The sequence below is a fragment of the Phyllobates terribilis genome, unplaced genomic scaffold (assembly GCF_046119375.1).
Source record: "Phyllobates terribilis strain yellow unplaced genomic scaffold, ASM4611937v1 Scaffold_49__1_contigs__length_9717188, whole genome shotgun sequence".
Taxonomy (NCBI): Eukaryota; Metazoa; Chordata; class Amphibia; order Anura; family Dendrobatidae; genus Phyllobates; species Phyllobates terribilis.
The window spans coordinates 9,388,714-9,413,794 of NW_027362809.1; the positions used below are offsets into that span (position 1 = coordinate 9,388,714).

General features: G+C 62.8%; 1 protein-coding gene across 1 annotated transcript in view; it reads right to left on the reverse strand.

Moving 5' to 3' along the window:
• LOC141191657 (uncharacterized) overlaps nucleotides 1-22,338 on the reverse strand; it is a 57,621-nt gene extending 35,283 nt beyond the window's left edge. The window contains exon 1 of the mRNA XM_073661600.1: nucleotides 22,239-22,338. The gene's annotated coding sequence lies outside the window, so the exon portion shown is untranslated. The remainder of the gene's footprint in view (nucleotides 1-22,238) is intronic.
• Nucleotides 22,339-25,081: the final 2,743 nt, after the last annotated feature.

A 25,081-nucleotide genomic window follows, 5' to 3' on the forward strand; every position in this document is an offset into this window, starting at 1 on the left:
GGAGCCGCACGTGTACGAGGTGTACGGAGCGGAGCCGTACGTGTACGAGGTGTACGGAGCGGAGCCGTGTGTACGAGGTGTAAAGAGCAGAGCCGCACGTGTACGAGGTGTACGGAGCGGAGCCGTGTGTGTACGGAGCGGAGCCGCGTGTGTACGAGGTGTACGGGGCGGAGCCGCGTGTGTACGAGGTGTACGGAGCGGAGCCGCGTGTGTACGAGGTGTACGGAGCGGAGCCGCGTGTGTACGAGGTGTACGGAGCGGAGCCGCGCGTGTACGAGGTGTACGGAGCGGAGCCGCGCGTGTACGAGGTGTACGGAGCGGAGCCGCGTGTGTACGAGGTGTACGGAGAGGAGCCGCGTGTGTACGAGGTGTACGGAGCGGAGCCGCACGTGTACGGGGTGTACGGAGCAGAGGCGCACGTGTACGAGGTGTACGGAGCGGAGCCGCACGTATACGAGGTGTACGGAGCGGAGCCGCACGTGTACGAGGTGTACGGAGCGGAGCCGCACGTGTACGAGGTGTACGGAGCGGAGCCGTACGTGTACGAGGTGTACGGAGCGGAGCCGTACGTGTACGAGGTGTACGGAGCGGAGCCGCACGTGTACGAGGTGTACGGAGCGGAGCCGCACGTGTACGAGGTGTACGGAGCGGAGCCGCACGTGTACGAGGTGTACGGAGCGGAGCCGCACGTCTACGAGGTGTACGGAACGGAGCCGCGCCGCGTGTGTACAAGGTGTACGGAGCAGAGCCGCACGTGTACGAGGTGTGCGGAGCGGAGCCGCACGTGTACGAGGCGTACGGAGCGGAGCCGCGTGTGTACGAGGCGTACGGAGCGGAGCCGCGTGTGTACGAGGTGTACGGAGCGGAGCCGCGTGTGTACGAGGTGTACTGAGCGGTGCCGTGTGTACGATATGTACGGAGCAGAGCCGCACGTGTACGAGGTGTACGGAGCGGAGACGCGTGTGTACGAGGTGTACGGAGCAGAGCCGCGTATGTACGAGATGTACGGAGCGGAGCCGTGTGTGTACGAGGTGTACATAGCGGAGCCATGTGTACGGAGCGGAGCCGCTTGTGTACGAGGTGTACGGAGCGGAGCCGCACGTTTACGGGTGTACGGAGCAGAGCCGCGTGTGTACGAGGTGTACGGAGCGGAGCCGCTTGTGTACGAGGTGTACGGAGCGGAGCCGTGTGTTTACGGGTGTACGGAGCGGAGCCGCGTGTGTACGAGGTGTACGGAGCGGAGCCATGTGTACGGAGCGGAGCCGCGCGTTTACGGGTATACGGAGCGGAGCCGCGTGTGTACGAGGTGTACGGAGCGGAGCCGCGTGTGTACGAGGTGTACGAAGCGGAGCCGCGTGTGTACGAGGTGTACGGAGCGGAGCCATGTGTACGAGGTGTACGGAGCGGAGCCGCGTGTGTACGAGGCGTACGGAGCGGAGCCGCGTGTGTACGAGGCGTACGGAGCGGAGCCGCGTGTGTACGAGGCGTACGGAGCGGAGCCGCGTGTGTACGAGGCGTACGGAGCGGAGCCGCGTGTGTACGAGGCGTACGGAGCAGAGCCGCACGTGTACGAGGTGTACGGAGCGGAGCCGTGTGTGTACGAGGTGTACGGAGCGGAGCCGCGCGTTTACGGGCGTATGGAGCGGAGCCGCGTGTGTACGAGGTGTATGGAGCGGAGCCGCGTGTGTACGAGGTGTACGGAGCGGAGCCGTGTGTGTACGAGGTGTACGGAGCGGAGCCGCGCGTTTACGGGTGTATGGAGCGGAGCCGCGTGTGTACGAGGTGTATGGAGCGGAGCCGCGTGTGTACGAGGTGTACGGAGCGGAGCCGCTTGTGTACGAGGTGTACGGAGTGGAGCCGCTTGTGTACGAGGTGTACGGGGCGGAGCCGCACGTGTGCGAGGTGTACGGTGCGGAGCCGTGTGTACGAGGTATACGGAGCGGAGCCGCACGTGTACGAGGTGTACGGAGCGGAGCCGTGTGTGTACGAGGTGTACGGAGCGGAGCCGCGCGTTTACGGGTGTACGGAGTGGAGCCGCGTCTGTATGAGGTGTACGGAGCGGAGCCGCTTGTATACGAGGTGAACGGAGCGGAGCCGCTTGTGTACGAGGTGTGCGGAGCGGAGCCGCGTGTGTACGAGGTGTACGGAGCGGAGCCGCGTGTGTACGAGGTGTACGGAGCGGAGCCGTGTGTACGAGGTGTAAAGAGCAGAGCCGCACGTGTACGAGGTGTACGGAGCGGAGCCGTGTGTGTACGAGGTGTACGGAGCGGAGCCGCGAGTTTACGGGTGTACGGAGCGGAGCCGCGTGTGTACGAGGTGTACGGAGCGGAGCCGTGTGTACGAGGTGTAAAGAGCAGAGCCGCACGTGTACGAGGTGTACGGAGCGGAGCCGTGTGTGTACGGAGCGGAGCCGCGCGTTTACGGGTGTACGGAGCGGAGCCGCGTGTGTACGAGGTGTACGGAGCGGAGCCGCCTGTGTACGAGGTGTACGGAGCGGAGCCGCGTGTTTACGAGGTGTACGGAGCGGAGCCGCGTGTGTACGAGGTGTACGGAGCGGAGCCGCGCGTTTACGGGTGTACGGAGCGGAGCCGCATGTGTACGAGGTGTACGGAGCGGAGCCGCGTGTGTACGAGGTGTACGGAGGAGAGCCGCATGTGTACGAGGTGTACGGAGCGGAGCCGCGTGTGTACGAGGTGTACGGAGCGGAGCCGCGCGTTTACGGGTGTACAGAGCGGAGCCGCGTGTGTACGAGGTGTATGGAGTGGAGCCGTGTGTACGAGGTGTACGGAGCAGAGCCGCACGTGAACGAGGAGCGGAGACGTGTGTGTACGAGGTGTACGGAGCGGAGCCGCGTGTGTACGAGGTGTACGGAGCGGAGCCGCGCGTTTACGGGTGTACGGAGCGGAGCCGCGCGTGTACGAGGTGTACGGAGCGGAGCCGCATGTGTACGAGGTGTACGGAGCGGATCCGCATGTGTACGAGGTGTACGGAGCAGAGCCGCACGTGTATGAGGTGGACGGAGCGGAGCCGCGCGTTTACGGGTGTACGGAGCGGAGGCGCGTGTGTACGAGGCGTACGGAGCGGAGCCGCGTGTGTACGAGATGAACGGAGCGGAGCCGCTTGTGTACGAGGTGTACGGAGCGGAGCCGCTTGTGTACGAGGTGTACGGAGCGGAGCCGCACGTTTACGGGTGTACGGAGCAGAGTCGTGTGTGTACGAGGTGTACGGAGCGGAGCCGCGCGTTTACGGGTGTACGGAGCGGAGCCGCTTGTGTACGAGGTGCACGAAGCAGAGCCGCGTGTGTACGAGGTGTACGGAGCGGAGCCATGTGTACGGAGCGGAGCTGCGCGTTTACGGGTATACGGAGCGGAGCCGCGTGTGTACGAGGTGTACGGAGCGGAGCCGCGTGTGTACGAGGTGTACGGAGCGGAGCCGCACGTTTACGGGTGTACGGAGCAGAGTCGTGTGTGTACGAGGTGTACGGAGCGGAGCCGTGTGTTTACGGGTGTACGGAGCGGAGCCGCGTGTGTACGAGGTGTACGAAGCAGAGCCGCGTGTGTACGAGGTGTACGGAGCGGAGCCATGTGTACGGAGCGGAGCCGCGCGTTTACGGGTATACGGAGCGGAGCCGCGTGTGTACGAGGTGTACGGAGCGGAGCCGCGTGTGTACGAGGTGTACGGAGCAGAGCCGCGTGTGTACGAGGCGTACGGAGCAGAGCCGCGTGTGTACGAGGCGTACGGAGCGGAGCCGCGTGTGTACGAGGTGTACGGAGCGGAGCTGTGTGTACGAGGTGTACGGAGCAGAGCCGCACGTGTACGAGGTGTACGGAGCGGAGACGCGTGTGTACGAGGTGTACGGAGCGGAGCCGCGTGTGTACGAGGTGTACGGAGCGGAGCCGCGCGTTTACGGGTGTACGGAGCGGAGCCACGTGTGTACGAGGTGTACGGAGCGGAGCCGCGCGTTTACGGGTGTATGGAGCGGAGCCGCGCGTGTACGAGGTGTACGGAGCAGAGCCGCGTGTGTACGAGGTGTACGGAGCAGAGCCGCGTGTGTACGAGGTGTATGGAGCGGAGCCGCGCGTTTACGGGTGTACGGAGCGGAGCCGCGTGTGTACGAGGTGTACGGAGCGGAGCCGCGCGTTTACGGGTGTACGGAGCGGAGCCGCGTGTGTACGAGGTGTACGGAGCGGAGCCGCGGGTGTACGAGGCTTACGAAGTCGAGCCGCGTGTGTACGAGGCGTACGGAGCCGAGCCGTGTGTGTACGAGGTGTACGGAGCTGAGCCGCGTATGTACGAGGTGTACGAAGCGGAGCCATTTGTACGGAGCGGAGCCTCGTGTGTACGAGGTGTACGGAGCGGAGCCGCGCGTTTACGGGTGTACGGAGCGGAGCCGCATGTGTACGAGGTGTACGGAGCGGAGTCGCGTGTGTACGAGGTGTACGGAGCGGAGCCGCACGTTTACGGGTGTACGGAGCGGAGCCGCGTGTGTACGAGGTGTACGGAGGAGAGCCGCGTGTGTACGAGGTGTACGGAGCGGAGCCGCGTGTGTACGAGGCGTACGAAGTCGAGCCGTGTGTGTACGAGGCGTACGGAGCCGAGCCGTGTGTGTACGAGGTGTACGGAGCAGAGCCGCGTATGTACGAGGTGTACGGAGCGGAGCCGTGTGTGTACAAGGTGTACGAAGCGGAGCCATTTGTACGGAGCAGAGACTCGTGTGTACGAGGTGTACGGAGCAGAGCCGCACGTGTACGAGGTGTACGGAGCGGAGCCGCGTGTGTACGAGGTGTACGGAGCGGAGCCGCGCGTTTACGGGTGTACGGAGCGGAGCCGCGCGTGTACGAGGTGTACGGAGCGGAGCCGCGCGTGTACGAGGTTTACGGAGCGGAGCCGCGCGTGTACGAGGTGTACAGAGCGGAGCCGCACGTGTACGGAGCGGAGCCGCGTGTGTACGAGGTGTACGAAGCAGAGCCGCGTGTGTACGAGGTGTACGGAGCTGAGCCGCGTATGTACGAGGTGTACGAAGCGGAGCCATTTGTACGGAGCGGAGCCTCGTGTGTACGAGGTGTACGGAGCGGAGCCGCGCGTTTACGGGTGTACGGAGCGGAGCCGCATGTGTACGAGGTGTACGGAGCGGAGTCGCGTGTGTACGAGGTGTACGGAGCGGAGCCGCACGTTTACGGGTGTACGGAGCGGAGCCGCGTGTGTACGAGGTGTACGGAGGAGAGCCGCGTGTGTACGAGGTGTACGGAGCGGAGCCGCGTGTGTACGAGGCGTACGAAGTCGAGCCGTGTGTGTACGAGGCGTACGGAGCCGAGCCGTGTGTGTACGAGGTGTACGGAGCAGAGCCGCGTATGTACGAGGTGTACGGAGCGGAGCCGTGTGTGTACAAGGTGTACGAAGCGGAGCCATTTGTACGGAGCAGAGACTCGTGTGTACGAGGTGTACGGAGCAGAGCCGCACGTGTACGAGGTGTACGGAGCGGAGCCGCGTGTGTACGAGGTGTACGGAGCGGAGCCGCGCGTGTACGAGGTGTACGGAGCGGAGCCGCGCGTGTACGAGGTGTACGGAGCGGAGCCGCGCGTGTACGAGGTGTACGGAGCGGAGCCGCGCGTGTACGAGGTGTACGGAGCGGAGCCGCACGTGTACGAGGTGTACGGAGCGGAGCCGCGTGTGTACGAAGCAGAGCCGCGTGTGTACGAGGTGTACGGAGCGGAGCCGCGTGTGTACGAGGTGTACGGAGCAGAGCCGCGTGTGTACGAGGTGTACGGAGCAGAGCCGCGTGTGTACGAGGCGTACGCAGCAGAGCCGCGTGTGTACGAGGCGTACGGAGCGGAGCCGCGTGTGTACGAGGCGTACGGAGCGGAGCCGCGTGTGTACGAGGCGTACGGAGCGGAGCCGCGTGTGTACGAGGCGTACGGAGCGGAGCCGCGTGTGTACGAGGTGTACGGAGCAGAGCCGCACGTGTACGAGGTGTACGGAGCGGAGACGTGTGTGTACGAGGTGTATGGAGCGGAGCCGCGTGTGTACGAGGTCTACGGAGCGGAGCCGCGCGTTTACGGGTGTACGGAGCGGAGCCACGTGTGTACTAGGTGTACGGAGCGGAGCCGCGCGTGTACGAGGTGTACGGAGCGGAGCCGCGCGTGTACGAGGTGTACGGAGCGGAGCCGCGCGTGTACGAGGTGTACGGAGCGGAGCCGCGCGTGTACGAGGTGTACGGAGCGGAGCCGCGCGTGTACGAGGTGTATTGAGCGGAGCCGCGCGTGTACGAGGTGTACGGAGCAGAGCCGCGTGTGTACAAGGTGTACGGAGCGGAGCCGCGCGTTTACGGGTGTACGGAGCGGAGCCGCGTGTGTACGAGGTGTACGGAGCGGAGCCGCGTGTGTACGAGGTGTACGGAGCGGAGCCGCGCGTTTACGAGTGTACGGAGGAGAGCCGCACGTGTACAAGGTGTACGGAGCGGAGCCGCGTGTGTACGAGGTGTACGGAGCGGAGCCGCGTGTGTACGAGGTGTACGGAGGAGAGCCGCACGTGTACAAGGTGTACGGAGCGGAGCCGCGTGTGTACGAGGCTTACGAAGTCGAGCCGCGTGTGTACGAGGCGTACGGAGCCGAACCGTGTGTGTACGAGGTGTACGGAGCAGAGCCGCGTATGTACGAGGTGTACGGAGCGGAGCCGTGTGTGTACGAGGTGTACGAAGCGGAGCCATTTGTACGGAGCGGAGCCTCGTGTGTACGAGGTGTACGGAGCGGAGCCTCGTGTGTACGAGGTGTACGGAGCGGAGCCGCGCGTTTACGGGTGTACGGAGCGGAGCCGCACGTGTACGAGGTGTACGGAGTGGAGTCGCGTGTGTACGAGGTGTACGGAGCGGAGCCGCACGTTTACGGGTGTACGGAGCGGAGCCGCGTGTGTACGAGGTGTACGGAGGAGAGCCGCGTGTGTACGAGGTGTACGGAGCGGAGTCGCGTGTGTACGAGGTGTACGAAGTCGAGCCGCTTGTGTACGAGGCGTACGGAGCCGAGCCGTGTGTGTACGAGGTGTACGGAGCAGAGCCGCGTATGTACGAGGTGTACGGAGCGGAGCCGTGTGTGTACAAGGTGTACGAAGCGGAGCCATTTGTACGGAGCAGAGACTCGTGTGTACGAGGTGTACTGAGCGGAGCCGCGTGTGTACGAGGTGTACGGAGCAGAGCCGCACGTGTACGAGGTGTACGGAGCGGAGCCGCGCGTGTACGGGGTGTACGGAGCGGAGCCGCGCGTGTACGAGGTGTACGGAGCGGAACCGCGCGTGTACGAGGTGTATGGAGCGGAGCCGCACGTTTACGGGTGTACGGGGCGGAGCCGCGCGTTTCCGAGGTGTACGGAGCAGAGCCGTGTGTGTACGAGGTGTATGGAGCGGAGCCGCGCGTTTACGGGTGTACGGAGCGGAGCCGTGTGTGTACGAGGTGTACGGAGCAGAGCCGCGTGTGTACGAGGTGTACGGAGCGGAGCCGCGCGTTTACGGGTGTACGGAGCGGAGCCACGTGTGTACGAGGCGTACGGAGCGGAGCCGCTTGTGTACGAGGTGTACGAAGTCGAACCCCGTGTGTACGAGGCGTACGGAGCCGAGCCGTGTGTGTACGAGGTGTACGGAGCGGAGACGTGTGTTTACGAGGTGTACGAAGCGGAGCCATGTGTGTACGAGGTGTACGGAGCGGAGCCGCGTGTGTACGAGGTGTACGGACAGAGCCGCACGTGTACGAGGTGTACGGAGCAGATCCGCACGTGTACGAGGTGTACGGAGCAGAGCCGCACGTGTACGAGGTGTACGGAGCAGAGCCGCACGTGTACGAGGTGTACGGAGCAGAGCCGCACGTGTACGAGGTGTACGGAGCAGAGCCGCACGTGTACGAGGTGTACGGAGCGGAGCCGCGTGTGTACGAGGTGTACGGAGCGGAGCCGCGTGTGTACGAGGTGTACGGAGCGGAGCCGCGTGTGTACGAGGTGTACGGAGCGGAGCCGCGTGTGTACGAGGTGTACGGAGCGGAGCCGCGTATGTACGAGGTGTACGGAGCGGAGCCGTGTGTGTACGAGGTGTACGAAGCGGAGCCATGTGTACGGAGCGGAGCCGCGTGTGTACGAGGCGTACGGAGCGGAGCCGCGGGTGTACGAGGCGTACGGAGCGGAGCCGCGTGTGTACGAGGCGTACGGAGCGGAGCCGCGTGTGTACGAGGTGTACGGAGCGGAGCCGCGTGTGTACGAGGTGTAAGGAGCGGAGCCGCATGTGTACGAGGTGTACGGAGCGGAGCCACGCGTTTACGGGTGTACGGAGCGGAGCCGCGCGTTTACGGGTGTACGGAGCGGAGCCGCGTGTGTACGAGGTGTACGGAGAGGAGCCACGTGTGTACGAGGCGTACGGAGCGGAGCCGCGTGTGTACGAGGCGTACGGAGCGGAGCCGCGTGTGTACGAGGCGTACGGAGCGGAGCCGCGTGTGTACGAGGCGTACGGAGCGGAGCCGCGTGTGTACGAGGCGTACGGAGCGGAGCCGCGTGTGTACGAGGCGTACGGAGCGGAGCCGCGTGTGTACGAGGCGTACGGAGCGGAGCCGCGTGTGTACGAGGTGTATGGAGCGGAGCCGCGTGTGTACGAGGTCTACGGAGCGGAGCCGCGCGTTTACGGGTGTACGAAGCGGAGCCATTTGTACGGAGCGGAGCCGCGTGTGTACGAGGTGTACGAAGTCGAACCGCGTGTGTACGAGGCGTACGGAGCCGAGCCGTGTGTGTACGAGGTGTACGGAGCGGAGACGTGTGTTTACGAGGTGTACGAAGCGGAGCCATGTGTGTACGAGGTGTACGGAGCGGAGCCGCGCGTGTACGAGGTGTACGGAGCAGAGCCGCGTGTGTACGAGGTGTACGGAGCGGAGCCGCGCGTTTACGGGTGTACGGAGCGGAGCCGCGTGTGTACGAGGTGTACGGAGCGGAGCCGCGTGTGTACGGGGCGGAGCCGCGCGTTTACGGGTGTACGGAGGAGAGCCGCACGTGTACAAGGTGTACGGAGCGGAGCCGCGTGTGTACGAGGTGTACGGAGCGGAGCCGCGTGTGTACGAGGTGTACGGAGGAGAGCCGCGTGTGTACGAGGCTTACGAAGTCGAGCCGCGTGTGTACGAGGCGTACGGAGCCGAGCCGTGTGTGTACGAGGTGTACGGAGCAGAGCCGCGTATGTACGAGGTGTACGGAGCGGAGCCGTGTGTGTACGAGGTGTACGAAGCGGAGCCATTTGTACGGAGCGGAGCCTCGTGTGTACGAGGTGTACGGAGCGGAGCCTCGTGTGTACGAGGTGTATGGAGCGGAGCCGCGCGTTTACGGGTGTACGGAGCGGAGCCGCACGTGTACGAGGTGTACGGAGTGGAGTCGCGTGTGTACGAGGTGTACGGAGCGGAGCCTCATGTTTACGGGTGTACGGAGCGGAGCCGCGTGTGTACGAGGTGTACGGAGGAGAGCTGCGTGTGTACGAGGTGTACGGAGCGGAGTCGCGTGTGTACGAAGTCGAGCCGCGTGTGTCCGACGCGTACGGAGCCGAGCCGTGTGTGTACGAGGTGTACGGAGCAGAGCCGCGTATGTACGAGGTGTACGGAGCGGAGCCGTGTGTGTACAAGGTGTACGAAGCGGAGCCATTTGTACGGAGCAGAGACTCGTGTGTACGAGGTGTACTGAGCGGAGCCGCGTGTGTACGAGGTGTACGGAGCAGAGCCGCACGTGTACGAGGTGTACGGAGCGGAGCCGCGCGTGTACGGGGTGTACGGAGCGGAGCCGCGCGTGTACGAGGTGTACGGAGCGGAGCCGCGCGTGTACGAGGTGTACGGAGCGGAGCCGCACGTTTACGGGTGTACGGGGCGGAGCCGCGCGTTTCCGAGGTGTACGGAGCAGAGCCGTGTGTGTACGAGGTGTATGGAGCGGAGCCGCGCGTTTACGGGTGTACGGAGCGGAGCCGTGTGTGTACGAGGTGTACGGAGCAGAGCCGCGTGTGTACGAGGTGTACGGAGCGGAGCCGCGCGTTTACGGGTGTACGGAGTGGAGCCACGTGTGTACGGAGTGGAGCCACGTGTGTACGAGGCGTACGGAGCGGAGCCGCGTGTGTACGAGGTGTACGAAGTCGAACCGCGTGTGTACGAGGCGTACGGAGCCGAGCCGTGTGTGTACGAGGTGTACGGAGCGGAGACGTGTGTTTACGAGGTGTACGAAGCGGAGCCATGTGTGTACGAGGTGTACGGAGCGGAGCCGCGTGTGTACGAGGTGTACGGACAGAGCCGCATGTGTACGAGGTGTACGGAGCAGAGCCGCACGTGTACGAGGTGTACGGAGCAGAGCCGCACGTGTACGAGGTGTACGGAGCAGAGCCGCACGTGTACGAGGTGTACGGAGCAGAGCCGCACGTGTACGAGGTGTACGGAGCAGAGCCGCACGTGTACGAGGTGTACGGAGCAGAGCCGCACGTGTACGAGGTGTACGGAGCGGAGCCGCACGTGTACGAGGTGTACGGAGCGGAGCCGCACGTGTACGAGGTGTACGGAGCGGAGCCGCACGTGTACGAGGTGTACGGAGCGGAGCCGCGTGTGTACGAGGTGTACGGAGCGGAGCCGCGTGTGTACGAGGTGTACGGAGCGGAGCCGCGTGTGTACGAGGTGTACGGAGCGGAGCCGCGTATGTACGAGGTGTACGGAGCGGAGCCATGTGTGTACGAGGTGTACGAAGCGGAGCCATGTGTACGGAGCGGAGCCGCGTGTGTACGAGGCGTACGGAGCGGAGCCGCGTGTGTACGAGGCGTACGGAGCGGAGCCGCGTGTGTACGAGGTGTAAGGAGCGGAGCCGCACGTGTACGAGGTGTACGGAGCGGAGCCGCGCGTTTACGGGTGTACGGAGCGGAGCCGCGTGTGTACGAGGCGTACGGAGCGGAGCCGCGTGTGTACGAGGCGTACGGAGCGGAGCCGCGTGTGTACGAGGCGTACGGAGCGGAGCCGCGTGTGTACGAGGCGTACGGAGCGGAGCCGCGTGTGTACGAGGCGTACGGAGCGGAGCCGCGTGTGTACGAGGCGTACGGAGCGGAGCCGCGTGTGTACGAGGCGTACGGAGCGGAGCCGCGTGTGTACGAGGCGTACGGAGCGGAGCCGCGTGTGTACGAGGCGTACGGAGCGGAGCCGCGTGTGTACGAGGCGTACTGAGCGGAGCCGCGTGTGTACGAGGCGTACTGAGCGGAGCCGCGTGTGTACGAGGCGTACTGAGCGGAGCCGCGTGTGTACGAGGTGTACGAAGTCGAGCCGTGTGTGTACGAGGTGTACGGAGCAGAGCCGCGTGTGTACGAGGCGTACTGAGCGGAGCCGCGTGTGTACGAGGCGTACTGAGCGGAGCCGCGTGTGTACGAGGCGTACTGAGCGGAGCCGCGTGTGTACGAGGCGTACTGAGCGGAGCCGCGTGTGTACGAGGTGTACGAAGTCGAGCCGTGTGTGTACGAGGTGTACGGAGCAGAGCCGCGTGTGTACGAGGCGTACTGAGCGGAGCCGCGTGTGTACGAGGCGTACTGAGCGGAGCCGCGTGTGTACGAGGCGTACTGAGCGGAGCCGCGTGTGTACGAGGTGTACGAAGTCGAGCCGTGTGTGTACGAGGTGTACGGAGCAGAGCCGCGTATGTACAAGGTGTAAGGAGCGGAGCCGTGTGTGTACGAGGTGTACGAAGCGGAGCCATGTGTACGCAGCGGAGCCGCGTGTGTACGAGGCGTACGGAGCGGAGCCGCGTGTGTACGAGGTATACGGAGCGGAGCCGTGTGTACGAGGTGTAAGGAGCAGAGCCGCGTGTGTACGAGGTGTACGGAGCGGAGCCGCGCGTTTACGGGTGTACGGAGCGGAGCCGCGTGTGTACGAGGTGTACGTAGCGGAGCCGCGCGTTTACGGATGTACGGAGCGGAGCCGCGTGTGTACGAGGTGTACGGAGCGGAGCCGCTTGTGTACGAGGTGTACGGAGCAGAGCCGCGTGTGTACGAGGTGTAGCCGCGTGTGTACGAGGTGTACGGAGCGGAGCCGCGTGTGTACGAGGTGTACGGAGCGGAGCCGCGTGTGTACGAGGTGTACGGAGCGGAGCCGCGTGTGTACGAGGTGTACGGAGCGGAGCCGCGTGTTTACGAGGTGTACGGAGCAGAGCCGCGTATGTACAAGGTGTACGGAGCGGAGCCGCGTGTGTACGAGGCGTACGGAGCGGAGCCGCGTGTGTACGAGGCGTACGGAGCGGAGCCGCGTGTGTACGAGGCGTACGGAGCGGAGCCGCGTGTGTACGAGGCGTACGGAGCGGAGCCGCGTGTGTACGAGGCGTACGGAGCGGAGCCGCGTGTGTACGAGGCGTACGGAGCGGAGCCGCGTGTGTACGAGGCGTACGGAGCGGAGCCGCGTGTGTACGAGGTGTATGGAGCGGAGCCGCGCGTGTACTAGGTGTACGGAGCGGAGCCGCGCGTGTACGAGGTGTACGGAGCGGAGCCGCGCGTGTACGAGGTGTACGGAGCGGAGCCGCGCGTGTACGAGGTGTACGGAGCGGAGCCGCGCGTTTACGGGTGTACGGAGGAGAGCCGCACGTGTACAAGGTGTACGGAGCGGAGCCGCGTGTGTACGAGGTGTACGGAGCGGAGCCGCGTGTGTACGAGGTGTACGGAGGAGAGCCGCGTGTGTACGAGGCTTACGAAGTCGAGCCGCGTGTGTACGAGGCGTACGGAGCCGAGCCGTGTGTGTACGAGGTGTACGGAGCAGAGCCGCGTATGTACGAGGTGTACGGAGCAGAGCCGTGTGTGTACGAGGTGTACGAAGCGGAGCCATTTGTACGGAGCGGAGCTTCGTGTGTACGAGGTGTACGGAGCGGAGCCTCGTGTGTACGAGGTGTATGGAGCGGAGCCGCGCGTTTACGGGTGTACGGAGCGGAGCCGCACGTGTACGAGGTGTACGGAGTGGAGTCGCGTGTGTACGAGGTGTACGGAGCGGAGCCTCATGTTTACGGGTGTACGGAGCGGAGCCGCGTGTGTACGAGGTGTACGGAGGAGAGCCGCGTGTGTACGAGGTGTACGGAGCGGAGTCGCGTGTGTACGAAGTCGAGCCGCGTGTGTACGACGCGTACGGAGCCGAGCCGTGTGTGTACGAGGTGTACGGAGCAGAGCCGCGTATGTACGAGGTGTACGGAGCGGAGCCGTGTGTGTACAAGGTGTATGAAGCAGAGCCATTTGTACGGAGCAGAGACTCGTGTGTACGAGGTGTACTGAGCGGAGCCGCGTGTGTACGAGGTGTACGGAGCAGAGCCGCACGTGTACGAGGTGTACGGAGCGGAGCCGCGCGTGTACGGGGTGTACGGAGCGGAGCCGCGCGTGTACGAGGTGTACGGAGCGGAGCCGCGCGTGTACGAGGTGTACGGAGCGGAGCCGCACGTTTACGGGTGTACGGGGCGGAGCCGCGCGTTTCCGAGGTGTACGGAGCAGAGCCGTGTGTGTACGAGGTGTATGGAGCGGAGCCGCGCGTTTACGGGTGTACGGAGCGGAGCCGTGTGTGTACGAGGTGTACGGAGCAGAGCCGCGTGTGTACGAGGTGTACGGAGCGGAGCCGCGCGTTTACGGGTGTACGGAGTGGAGCCACGTGTGTACGGAGCGGAGCCACGTGTGTACGAGGCGTACGGAGCGGAGCCGCGTGTGTACGAGGTGTACGAAGTCGAACCGCGTGTGTACGAGGCGTACGGAGCCGAGCCGTGTGTGTACGAGGTGTACGGAGCGGAGACGTGTGTTTACGAGGTGTACGGAGCGGAGCCGCGTGTGTACGAGGTGTACGGAGCGGAGCCGCGTGTGTACGAGGTGTACGGAGCGGAGCCGCGTGTGTACGAGGTGTACGGAGCGGAGCCGCGTGTGTACGAGGTGTACGGAGCGGAGCCGCGTATGTACGAGGTGTACGGAGCGGAGCCGTGTGTGTACGAGGTGTACGAAGCGGAGCCATGTGTACGGAGCGGAGCCGCGTGTGTACGAGGCGTACGGAGCGGAGCCGCGTGTGTACGAGGTGTACGGAGCGGAGCCGCGTGTGTACGAGGTGTAAGGAGCGGAGCCGCACGTGTACGAGGTGTACGGAGCGGAGCCGCGCGTTTACGGGTGTACGGAGCGGAGCCGCGTGTGTACGAGGCGTACGGAGCGGAGCCGCGTGTGTACGAGGCGTACGGAGCGGAGCCGCGTGTGTACGAGGCGTACGGAGCGGAGCCGCGTGTGTACGAGGCGTACGGAGCGGAGCCGCGTGTGTACGAGGCGTACGGAGCGGAGCCGCGTGTGTACGAGGCGTACGGAGCGGAGCCGCGTGTGTACGAGGCGTACTGAGCGGAGCCGCGTGTGTACGAGGCGTACTGAGCGGAGCCGCGTGTGTACGAGGCGTACTGAGCGGAGCCGCGTGTGTACGAGGCGTACTGAGCGGAGCCGCGTGTGTACGAGGCGTACTGAGCGGAGCCGCGTGTGTACGAGGCGTACTGAGCGGAGCCGCGTGTGTACGAGGCGTACTGAGCGGAGCCGCGTGTGTACGAGGCGTACTGAGCGGAGCCGCGTGTGTACGAGGCGTACTGAGCGGAGCCGCGTGTGTACGAGGCGTACTGAGCGGAGCCGCGTGTGTACGAGGCGTACTGAGCGGAGCCGCGTGTGTACGAGGCGTACTGAGCGGAGCCGCGTGTGTACGAGGCGTACTGAGCGGAGCCGCGTGTGTACGAGGCGTACTGAGCGGAGCCGCGTGTGTACGAGGCGTACTGAGCGGAGCCGCGTGTGTACGAGGCGTACTGAGCGGAGCCGCGTGTGTACGAGGCGTACTGAGCGGAGCCGCGTGTGTACGAGGCGTACTGAGCGGAGCCGCGTGTGTACGAGGTGTACGAAGTCGAGCCGTGTGTGTACGAGGTGTACGGAGCAGAGCCGCGTATGTACGAGGTGTAAGGAGCGGAGCCGTGTGTGTACGAGGTGTACGAAGCGGAGCCATGTGTACGCAGCGGAGCCGCGTGTGTACGAGGCGTACGGAGCGGAGCCGCGTGTGTACGAGGTATACGGAGCGGAGCCGTGTGTACGAGGTGTAAGGAGCAGAGCCGCGTGTGTACGAGGTGTACGGAGCGGAGCCGTGTGTGTACGAGGTGTACGGAGCGGAGCCGCGCGTTTACGGGTGTACGGAGCGGAGCCGCGTGTGTACGAGGTGTACGTAGCAGAGCCGCGCGTTTACGGATGTACGGAGCGGAGCCGCGTGTGTACGAGGTGTACGGAGCGGAGCCGCTTGTGTACGAGGTGTACGGAGCAGAGCCGCGTGTGTACGAGGTGTAGCCGCGTGTGTACGAGGTGTACGGAGCGGAGCCGCGTGTGTACGAGGTGTACGGAGCGGAGCCGCGTGTGTACGAGGTGTACGGAGCGGAGCCGCGTGTGTACGAGGTGTACGGAGCGGAGCCGCGTGTTTACGAGGTGTACGGAGCAGAGCCGCGTATGTACAAGGTGTACGGAGCGGAGCCGTGTGTGTACGAGGTGTACGAAGCGGAGCCATGTGTACGGAGCGGAGCCGCGTGTGTACGAGGCGTACGGAGCGGAGCCGCGGGTGTACGAGGCGTACGGAGCGGAGCCGCGGGTGTACGAGGCGTACGGAGCGGAGCCGCGGGTGTACGAGGCGTACGGAGCGGAGCCGCGTGTGTACGAGGCGTACGGAGCGGAGCCGCGTGTGTACGAGGCGTACGGAGAGGAGCCACGTGTGTACGAGGCGTACGGAGCGGAGCCGCGTGTGTACGAGGCGTACGGAGCGGAGCCGCGTGTGTACGAGGCGTACGGAGCGGAGCCGCGTGTGTACGAGGCGTACGGAGCGGAGCCGCGTGTGTACGAGGCGTACGGAGCGGAGCCGCGTGTGTACGAGGCGTACGGAGCGGAGCCGCGTGTGTACGAGGCGTACGGAGCGGAGCCGCGTGTGTACGAGGTGTATGGAGCGGAGCCGCGTGTGTACGAGGTCTACGGAGCGGAGCCGCGCGTTTACGGGTGTACGGAGCGGAGCCGCGCGTGTACGAGGTGTACGGAGCGGAGCCGCGCGTGTACGAGGTGTACGGAGCGGAGCCGCGCGTGTACGAGGTGTACGGAGCAGAGCCGCGTGTGTACGAGGTGTACGGAGCGGAGCCACGTGTGTACGGAGCGGAGCCGCGCGTTTACGGGTGTACGGAGCGGAGCCGCGTGTGTACGAGGTGTACGGAGCGGAGCCGCGTGTGTACGAGGTGTACGGAGCGGAGCCGCACGTGTACAAGGTGTACGGAGCGGAGCCGCGTGTGTACGAGGTGTACGGAGGAGAGCCGCACGTGTACGAGGTGTACGGAGCGGAGCCGCGTGTGTACGAGGCTTACGAAGTCGAGCCGCGTGTGTACGAGGCGTACGGAGCCGAGCCGTGTGTGTACGAGGTGTACGGAGCAGAGCCGCGTATGTACGAGGTGTACGGAGCGGAGCCGTGTGTGTACGAGGTGTACGAAGCGGAGCCATTTGTACGGAGCGGAGCCTCGTGTGTACGAGGTGTACGGAGCGGAGCCTCGTGTGTACGAGGTGTATGGAGCGGAGCCGCGCGTTTACGGGTGTACGGAGCGGAGCCGCACGTGTACGAGGTGTACGGAGTGGAGTCGCGTGTGTACGAGGTGTACGGAGCGGAGCCGCACGTTTACGGGTGTACGGAGCGGAGCCGCGTGTGTACGAGGTGTACGGAGGAGAGCCGCGTGTGTACGAGGTGTACGGAGCGGAGTCGCGTGTGTACGAAGTCGAGCCGCGTGTGTACGAGGCGTACGGAGCAGAGCCGCGTATGTACGAGGTGTACGGAGCGGAGCCGTGTGTGTACAAGGTGTACGAAGCGGAGCCATTTGTACAGAGCAGAGACTCGTGTGTACGAGGTGTACTGAGCGGAGCCGCGTGTGTACGAGGTGTACGGAGCAGAGCCGCACGTGTACGAGGTGTACGGAGCGGAGCCGCGCGTGTACGAGGTGTACGGAGCGGAGCCGCACGTTTACGGGTGTACGGGGCGGAGCCGCGCGTTTCCGAGGTGTACGGAGCAGAGCCGTGTGTGTACGAGGTGTATGGAGCGGAGCCGCGCGTTTACGGGTGTACGGAGCGGAGCCGTGTGTGTACGAGGTGTACGGAGCAGAGCCGCGTGTGTACGAGGTGTACGGAGCGGAGCCGCGCGTTTACGGGTGTACGGAGTGGAGCCACGTGTGTACGGAGCGGAGTCACGTGTGTACGAGGCGTACGGAGCGGAGCCGCGTGTGTACGAGGTGTACGAAGTCGAACCGCGTGTGTACGAGGCGTACGGAGCCGAGCCGTGTGTGTACGAGGTGTACGGAGCGGAGACGTGTGTTTACGAGGTGTACGAAGCGGAGCCATGTGTGTACGAGGTGTACGGAGCGGAGCCGCGTGTGTACGAGGTGTACGGACAGAGCCGCGAGTGTACGAGGTGTACGGACAGAGCCGCATGTGTACGAGGTGTACGGAGCAGAGCCGCACGTGTACGAGGTGTACGGAGCAGAGCCGCACGTGTACGAGGTGTACGGAGCAGAGCCGCACGTGTACGAGGTGTACGGAGCAGAGCCGCACGTGTACGAGGTGTACGGAGCGGAGCCGCACGTGTACGAGGTGTACGGAGCGGAGCCGCACGTGTACGAGGTGTACGGAGCGGAGCCGCGTGTGTACGAGGTGTACGGAGCGGAGCCGCGTGTGTACGAGGTGTACGGAGCGGAGCCGCGTGTGTACGAGGTGTACGGAGCGGAGCCGCGTATGTACGAGGTGTACGGAGCGGAGCCGTGTGTGTACGAGGTGTACGAAGCGGAGCCATGTGTACGGAGCGGAGCCGCGTGTGTACGAGGCGTACGGAGCGGAGCCGCGGGTGTACGAGGCGTACGGAGCGGAGCCGCGTGTGTACGAGGTGTACGGAGCGGAGCCGCGTGTGTACGAGGTGTAAGGAGCGGAGCCGCACGTGTACGAGGTGTACGGAGCGGAGCCGCGTGTGTACGAGGCGTACGGAGCGGAGCCGCGTGTGTACGAGGCGTACGGAGCGGAGCCGCGTGTGTACGAGGCGTACGGAGCGGAGCCGCGTGTGTACGAGGCGTACGGAGCGGAGCCGCGTGTGTACGAGGCGTACGGAGCGGAGCCGCGTGTGTACGAGGCGTACGGAGCGGAGCCGCGTGTGTACGAGGCGTACGGAGCGGAGCCGCGTGTGTACGAGGCGTACGGAGCGGAGCCGCGTGTGTACGAGGCGTACGGAGCGGAGCCGCGTGTGTACGAGGTGTACGAAGTCGAGCCGTGTGTACGAGGTGTAAGGAGCAGAGCCGCGTGTGTACGAGGTGTACGGAGCGGAGCCGTGTGTGTACGAGGTGTACGGAGCGGAGCCGCGCGTTTACGGGTGTACGGAGCGGAGCCGCGTGTGTACGAGAGGGAACGTAGCGGAGCCGCGCGTTTACGGGTGTACGGAGCGGAGCCGCGTGTGTACGAGGTGTACGGAGCGGAGCCGCTTGTGTACGAGGTGTACGGAGCAGAGCCGCGTGTGTACGAGGTGTAGCCGCGTGTGTACGAGGTGTACGGAGCGGAGCCGCGTGTGTACGAGGTGTACGGAGCGGAGCCGCGTGTGTACGAGGTGTACGGAGCGGAGCCGCGTGTGTACGAGGTGTACGGAGCGGAGCCGCGTGTGTACGAGGTGTACGGAGCGGAGCCGCGTGTTTACGAGGTGTACGGAGCAGAGCCGCGTATGTACAAGGTGTACGGAGCGGAGCCGTGTGTGTACGAGGTGTACGAAGCGGAGCCATGTGTACGGAGCGGAGCCGCGTGTGTACGAGGCGTACGGAGCGGAGCCGCGGGTGTACGAGGCGTACGGAGCGGAGCCGCGGGTGTACGAGGCGTACGGAGCGGAGCCGCGGGTGTACGAGGCGTACGGAGCGGAGCCGCGTGTGTACGAGGTGTACGGAGCGGAGCCGCGTGTGTACGAGGTGTACGGAGCGGAGCCGCGTGTGTACGAGGTGTACGGAGCGGAGCCGCGTGTGTACGAGGTGTACGGAGCGGAGCCGCGTGTGTACGAGGTGTACGGAGCGGAGCCGCACGTGTACGAGTTGTACGGAGCGGAGCCGCGTGTGTACGAGGTGTACGGAGCGGAGCCGCGCGTTTACGGGTGTACGGAGCGGAGCCACGTGTGTACGAGGTGTACGGAGCGGAGCCGCGTGTGTACGAGTTGTACGGAGCGGAGCCCCTTGTGTACGAGGTGTACGGAGCGGAGCCGCACGTGTACCAGGTGTACGGAGCGGAGCCGTGTGTACGAGGTGTACGGAGCAGAGCCGCACGTGTACGAGGTGTACGGAGCGGAGACGTGTGTGTACGAGGTGTACGCAGCGGAGCCGTGTGTGTACGAAGTGTACGGAGCAGAGCCGCGCGTTTACGGAGCGGAGCCGCGTGTGTACGGAGCAGAGCCGCGCGTTTACGGGTGTACGGAGCGGAGCCGCGTGTGTACGAGGTGTACGGAGCGGAGCCGCTTGTGTACGAGGTGTACGGAGCGGAGCCGCGTGTGTACGAGGTGTACGGAGCGGAGCCGCGTGTGTACGAGGTATACGGAGCGGAGCCGCGTGTGTACGAGGTATACGGAGCGGAGCCGCTTGTGTACGAGGTGTACGGAGCGGAGCCGCGCGTTTACGGGTGTACGGAGCGGAGCCGCGTGTGTACGAGGTATACGAAGCGGAGCCGCGTGTGTACGAGGTATACGGAGCGGAGCCGCTAGTGTACGAGGCGTACGGAGCGGAGCCGCGTGTGTACGAGGTGTACGGAGGGGAGCCGTGTGTACGAGGTGTACGGAGCAGAGCCGCACGTGTACGAGGTGTACGGAGCGGAGACGTGTGTGTACGAGGTGTACGGAGCGGAGCCGTGTGTGCATGAGGTGTACGGAGCGGAGCCGCGCCTTTACGGGTGTACGGAGCGGAGCCGCATGTGTACGAGGTGTACGGAGCGGAGCCGCTTGTGTACGAGGTGTACGGAGCGGAGCCGCGTGTGAACGAGGCGTACGGAGAGGAGCCGCGCGTGTACGGGGCGTACGGAGCGGAGCCGCGCGTGTACGGGGCGTACGGAGCGGAGCCGCGCGTGTACGGGGCGTACGGAGCGGAGCCGCGCGTGTACGGGGCGTACTGAGCGGAGCCGCGCGTGTACGGGGCGTACTGAGCGGAGCCGCGCGTGTACGGGGCGTACTGAGCGGAGCCGCGCGTGTACGGGGCGTACTGAGCGGAGCCGCGCGTGTACGGGGCGTACGGAGCGGAGCCGCGCGTGTACGGGGCGTACGGAGCGGAGCCGCGCGTGTACGGGGCGTACGGAGCGGAGCCGCGCGTGTACGGGGCGTACGGAGCGGAGCCGCGCGTGTACGGGGCGTACGGAGCGGAGCCGCGCGTGTACGGGGCGTACGGAGCGGAGCCGCGCGTGTACGGGGCGTACGGAGCGGAGCCGCGCGTGTACGGGGCGTACGGAGCGGAGCCGCGCGTGTACGAGGTGTACGGAACTTTGGCCTGGCCACACCCCAATCAACGCCCATTTACCATTTCTTTCTCCACTGGCAGGAGGTGTTGTCAGAGGGGCGCTAGTAATGAGGGCCATTCAGCAGACGCAGGGTGCAGACCCAAATCCAGGACTGTCCACTGTATCTGGGACCATTGGGACTAGAGATGAGCGGATGCATTCACGGATTTCTAGTCCAGCGTCCAGATCAGCGGTATCTGGCGACTGGACAGGAGGCCGTGAATTTCTGGCGGTTTTTGATCTCCAGGGCAACACAACATCATCTGTGCGTCCTGCTCATCTCTAGTTGGGACCTGAGGATTATTTTTTGTTCCTTAATTCTCAGTCGGAGCCGCCAGAACTTTCTCATCTTTATGTAGCTTCACTACGACATCTTGCTTATTTGGGTCTGTAAGGCCATGTTCACATGTCCCAATCCTGGTATGCATGGTCCCCTCATCCCCAATCCTGGTATGCATGACCCCCTCATCCCCAATCCTGGTAAGCATGGCTCCCTCATCCCCAATCCTGGTAAGCATGGCCCCCTCATCCCCAATCCTGGTATGCATGGCCCCCTCATCCTCAATCCTGGTATGCATGGCCCCCTCATCCTCAATCCTGGTATGCATGGCCCCCTCATCCTCAATCCTGGTATGCATGGCCCCCTCATCCTCAATCCTGGTATGCATGGCCCCCTCATCCTCAATCCTGGTATGCATGGCCCCCTCATCCTCAATCCTGGTATGCATGGCCCCCCCATCCCCAATCCTGGTATGCATGGCCCCCCCATCCCCAATCCTGGTATGCATGGCCCCCTCATCCCAATTCTGGTATGCATGGCCCCCCATCCCCAATCCTGGTATGCATGGCCCCCTCATTTCGAATCCTGGTATGCATGGCCCCCTCATTTCCAATCCTTGTATGCATGGCCCCCTCATTTCCAATCCTTGTATGCATGGCCCCCTCTTTTCCAATCCTGGTATGCATGGCCCCCTCATTTCCAATCCTGGTATGCATGGCCCCCTCATCCCCAATCCTGGTATGCATGGCCCCCCATCCCCAATCCTGGTATGCATGGTCCCCTCATCCCCAATCCTGGTATACATGTCTCCCCTGTCACTGCACACATAAAAAAAATAAACACTCATACTCAGATTCCTTCCCTCTGTTCTAGCGCTGCGTCCTGTTCTGCCAGCAGCAGCTCACATCAGCATCTGAGCAGCGCATGACATCACTGCCATGTGCCCTAAGACGCTGGTGTGAGCTGCGGGGATATTCACTCTTCTCCATGCCGGGAATATGGGCGTGGAGTGGAGTGAATATTTATTCTCCTTATTAGCGCACACTTTTAGCAGCGGTTGCAGCTCCTGCTGCGGCTCAGTGATTTTCTATGCCTACTACTAAAGAGAATGAATATTCACTCTTCTCCACGCCCATGGTAAGGTAATGATAAAAGGAACTGAACTAGTATGTACTAAAATGCTGCCTGCAAAAGAGACAATCCATCGTGTCTGCTCCTCAGGGTCCCCCCAGCAGCAGCCACAGCCTGTGTGCTCCATTTTGTAGCTGCACTCTGAGTCCCTGTGTATGCCTGCTTCTTCAGTGCTGTGGGGTTGCTGCAGGCACACAGGAACTAAGAAACCAAACACAATGGAGCACACAGGAGCTGCTGCTACTGAAGATGATTGCAGTTTTGCTGCTGAAATTATTACCTTAGACTAGTCCAGGAGAACGCCGGAATCAGGATATGCTGTGTTCTTGCTCTCTGAACCACTGGTAGAAGAGGAGATAGAAAGGGCGTAGTCTGATACATGGAGGGGGGCATGTCAGGCTATTGTCTGCTTCTCACTGCGTGGAAGAAGTAAGGTCCTGGCTGGGACGACTGCATGACAGAGTCTTAAAATCAGGACGGTCCCACAATATGCGGAACGGTTGGGAGCTATGCGCTGGGTTTCCTCCTTTGTGAGGCTTTGCCGGCTTTACTGCGGTGACTTCAGTTGTTGTTTGTCTCTGGGTCTTTCTCCCTTAAATTTTGTGATCAGTCTGTGAAATGCAGCTCGGTGGGGTTGAGATCTGGTGACTGACTCGGCCATGGCAGAGTATTCCATTTCTTTACAGTAAAAAACTCCTGGGTTCCTTTTGCACTATGTTTTGTGTCATTGTCCATCTGTATTGTGAAGCTATCTTGTGCTTACCAGTATCGTGACTCCTATGGGAATACAGGTGTCTCCTGCGCCTTGTTTTCAGTGGGCGGTCCACCTGAGGAAAGCATCTGAAGCCACTACCGCTTCTTCGATGATGTCCCATTCATTTTGTATGTGCAGCAATCCACCTGTGTTACAACTGTTTTGATTGGCTCCTACATGTGTAAATAGCCTGGTTGTTTAGTCCACCATCACCCATTGACAAAGCTAGGTGCCAAAAGCACGCTTTTTCCTTTTGATCGGTGTGGTTACTTTATGCCACTGGGCATTTCTTATACTTAAGTAAACGTATACAGTTGAAACCAGAAGTTTCCATACACTATATAAAAAAACATGTTTATCTCAATATCTGACATGAAATTAGAATAAACCTTTCCCGTTTTAGGTCAATTAGGATTACCATAATTTTTAATATTTGCCAAATGCCAGAATAATGAGAGAGAGAGAATGTTTTAAGGCATTTTTATTACTTACTGCAAAGTCAAAAGTTTACATACAGTAAGATTACTATGCCTTTAAACAATTCTGAACGGCCTATATGATGATTGTAACATACCTGGTGGCGGGCTTGCATGGTGCACCATCTCTCACTATGCAAGATCGCAAACTTGATCATCAGTCCAATCTGCTAGCCTGGCTTCTATTCATGCTGTCTGTTTGTCTCTGTTCTGACTGCTTAGGGCGGCGGCCCGGTTACTTCCTGTTTCTTGTAGCTGCTGTGGGCACACCCCTAATGCGTCCTCAGCCTATTGCTGTCTGTCACTGGATATTTAAACCAGCTTCACCTGGAAGCTGGTGCCTGAGCAACTTTAACATTCAGTGTGCGCCTTGTCTCTGAATGTGCCAGGTCCTGTTCTTCCCTGCCTGTCCGCCTTCCCGGAGGCTGTATTCCCAGGCCTGTCTGAACACGCTCCTAGCCTGTTCGTTTCTGCCTCTGGGCGCCGTATACCCAGGCTCGTTCCTGTATTTCGCTGCAGTAACAGTTCCTGTCTGAACTGTCTCTTAACCTGTTACTTGTTTTGTTTCTATGTCCGTTTCCTCCCTTTTGCTGCCGTGTCTGAACCAGCTTTTGGCTATACCTAGGCTCGTTCCTGTGTTTCCTTGCAGTACAGTTCCTGTCTGAACTGTCTCCTAACCTGTTACCTGTTTTGTCTCTTTGTCCGTTTCCTCTCTTTTTCTGCAGAGTCTGAACCTGCACCTAACTCCTACTCGTTGTCGCTGTACTTCTGTTTGTGAGTTTGGAGTCCACTCGCTACTTCTTTGCAAGTACCTTGTGTGTATCTGGTTCTGCCTTTCCCTTCCAGTCTGTTCCGTGTGAAAAGAGTCCTGTCCCCTCTGCTCTGTCTTTGCTCACCGCTTTGGCGGTTTATCTCTGCTCTGCTTTACTTACCGCTCTGGCGGTGTCTGCCCGCTCTGCTTTGTCTACCGCACTTGCGGTTTCGCTCTGCTTTGTCTACCGCACTTGCGGTTTCGCTCTGCTTAGCCTTGTCCACCGCGCCTGCGGTTTCGCTTTGCTCAGCCTTGTCCACCGCACCTGCGGTTTTGCTCTGCTCAGCCTTGTCCACCGCATCTGCGGTTTTGCTCTGCTCAGCCTTGTCCACCGCATCTGTGGTTTTGCTCTGCTCAGCCTTGTCCACCGCACCTGCGGTTTCGCTCTGCTCAGCCCTGTCCACCGCACCTGCTGTTTCGCTCTGCTCAGCCTTGTCCACCGCACCTGCGGTTTCGCTCTGCTCAGCCTTGTCCACCGCACCTGCGGTTTCGCTCTGCTCAGCCCTGTCCACCGCATCTGCGGTTTCGCTCTGCTCAGCCCTGTCCACCGCACCTGCGGTTTCGCTCTGCTCAGCCCTGTCCACCTCACTTGCGGTTTCGCTCTGCTCTGCCTTGTCCACCACATCTGCGGTTTCGCTCTGCTCTGCCCTGTCCACCGCATCTGTGGCTTCGCTCTTCTCAGCCCTGTCCACCGCATCTGCGGTTTCGCTCTGCTCAGCCCTGTCCACTGCACTTGCGGTTTCGCTCTGCTCTGCCTTGTCCACTGCATCTGCGGTTTTGCTCTGCTCAGCCTTGTCCACCGCACCTGCGGTTTTGCTCTGCTCAGCCTTGTCCACCGCACCTGCGGTTTTGCTCTGCTCAGCCTTGTCCACCGCACCTGCGGTTTTGCTCTGCTCAGCCTTGTCCACCGCACCTGCGGTTTTGCTCTGCTCAGCCTTGTCCACCGCACCTGCGGTTTCGCTCTGCTCAGCCCTGTCCACCGCACCTGCGGTTTCGCTCTGCTCAGCCCTGTCCACCGCACCTGCGGTTTCGCTCTGCTCAGCCCTGTCCACCGCACCTGCGGTTTCGCTCTGCTCAGCCCT